The 2,335-nt window shown below is 48.9% G+C and overlaps 1 protein-coding gene across 2 annotated transcripts in view; it reads left to right on the forward strand.

Moving 5' to 3' along the window:
- The window catches only part of LOC102262352 (histone H4), a 135,124-nt gene that overhangs the window by 16,076 nt on the left and 116,713 nt on the right, over positions 1 to 2,335 (forward strand). The gene's annotated exons all lie outside the window — the stretch shown is intronic.

The raw sequence follows: 2,335 nt of genomic DNA on the forward strand, positions 1-2,335 counted from the left end.
ATCAGAACCTCAGGGCTTTCGCCTGAATCTTCACCGGGAGGCTGTTAGGACGTTGCTCTCCGGCTGCGGTGAAAGTGAGGGGCTGACGTGCATGGCTGGGGAGGGAGGGGGAGCGAGGGCTGGGGGCCAGGTCTCGCCCGTGCCACTGCCTCTCCCCGCAACGCCGGGGAGCGACGTGACCTGTGTTTCGGTCCAAGGACAGTGGTAGACACAACAGGACGCGCTGGCACCTCCACGAACACCCCAGCGGGGCGCGGGGAGACCTCATATGCCAGCGACTCCTGCGGCTCCATGCATTTCCCCAAAGTCAAGTGCCTTTCAGTGCTTGCAACGCACCCCAACCACGCGCTAACGTTTACGACCCGGGTTCGCTGCCAGCATAGCCATTCATCAGATGCACAACCTCGACACCCAGCTCCCAGGCATCAACCAATACCCGGGGGACTGCGCGGTTCCGCCACGCGCACCGTGGGGGGTGGAATTCCTGTGAGTTTGAAAGTGAAAAGACATACCCCGGCGGGACAATTAGCGCCAACTTCCTGATCTTGTCTGAGACCCTCAAAGCGGTTAAATGCCTTTACAATGCAAATGTCCGACGCTGCCGGCGGCGGGAAAACCAGGGCAGTGACGTCATGTTCCCGCGCGCGCGCTGCTGCTGCGGTTCTCAAACCGGTCGTCTCCTCTGCTACCCTGGGTTTCCCCGTTTTCTCAGCAACATAGGGATTTGTTCATCCACTAATGTCAGGGTCCCAAACACATTGCCTCCGTCTTCTTTACCACCGTTTCTACCTCCCACTTTCCGGAGAGTCTACCTTTTAAAAATACATCACATAATTTCTAAGAATCTCGAAGAGGACAGTTATAAATATTCCTCCAAGACGGAGTGTGTATTTTTGGAAAGATGTAAAGAAATCTAAGTGGGGGTGATAAGTCAAATGGTAATCAAAGGAAGCTTTTAAAATGGAAATGCTAAACTAAGCCTTTTAGGCTGAGGAGCCTTTACCTATGCCAACGAGGGATGCTAGGATCTGCTTACTACCTGGCTGTTCGCCATAATGGACTCAGCTAATCAAAATACACTACAATCTGGTCTCCCTCATCCGAGTGAAAAAAAGAGCCACGTTTGTATCTTTCAAGATTGAAAAAAAATTAAGTAAAAGGTGAGGCCTTGAAATTGTTAAGTAGTTCTCCTCAGGGTCCAAAGCCAATGATTGGGCCAGGGCGCTGTGCATCCACTTGGGTGCTGGGCGTCACTGTTTTCTTTGCTCCGGGGAAGAGTACTCTGGTTTTAGAAACATGCGTTTCAGAAAATCCAAGTGTAGGACACAGAACATAAACACGTAACAAAAGGTGCCTGGTTACAGGGGCCATTTCTGTGAAAGCTGCTGTGATTTACAGTCTGGTAGGTTTAAAGAAGCCCTGCAGTCCATTAAAAGGTTACAGAAACTTGCCTGGTCTCCGGCTGTGCAACAGGAATGGCGGGAGTGGAAAGGGGGGGGGATGGGGGGAGGAGGTGGTGGCAGCGGCAATATTTCCTTCTCCAAGAACCAAATAAATACACAGAACTAAAAAGCTGTAGTACCATTGAGGCCAATGCTTGCACTTTTATGACAACATAATGCTCAAAGCTTTGAACTCAGATTATGAAAATCGGATACGGTGGAGAACAAAAGTAAAAAAATATCAAACTGCACCGTTGTTGAAAAGCTCCAATATACCCCAATCAGAACCTGTAACGTCATATCTAAACATTTTCCTCACCCAATCGCCGCACACGACTTCCTATAAATAGCAGCAGTGATTCCAGGAGACATATTTGTTCTACAAACTGCTGCTTATTTTGCTGGTAGGTTTAAAGAAGCCCTGCAGTCCATTAAAAGGTTACAGAAACTTGCCTGGTCTCCGGCTGTGCAACAGGAATGGCGGGAGTGGAAAGGGGGGGGGATGGGGGGAGGAGGTGGTGGCAGCGGCAATATTTCCTTCTCCAAGAACCAAATAAATACACAGAACTAAAAAGCTGTAGTACCATTGAGGCCAATGCTTGCACTTTTATGACAACATAATGCTCAAAGCTTTGAACTCAGATTATGAAAATCGGATACGGTGGAGAACAAAAGTAAAAAAATATCAAACTGCACCGTTGTTGAAAAGCTCCAATATACCCCAATCAGAACCTGTAACGTCATATCTAAACATTTTCCTCACCCAATCGCCGCACACGACTTCCTATAAATAGCAGCAGTGATTCCAGGAGACATATTTGTTCTACAAACTGCTGCTTATTTTGCCGCTTTATTGGTCATGGCTCGGACCAAGCAGACGGCGCGCAAGTCCA

Source organism: Myotis brandtii, unplaced genomic scaffold (assembly GCF_000412655.1).
Source record: "Myotis brandtii unplaced genomic scaffold, ASM41265v1 scaffold1718, whole genome shotgun sequence".
In the NCBI taxonomy this organism is placed as follows: Eukaryota; Metazoa; Chordata; class Mammalia; order Chiroptera; family Vespertilionidae; genus Myotis; species Myotis brandtii.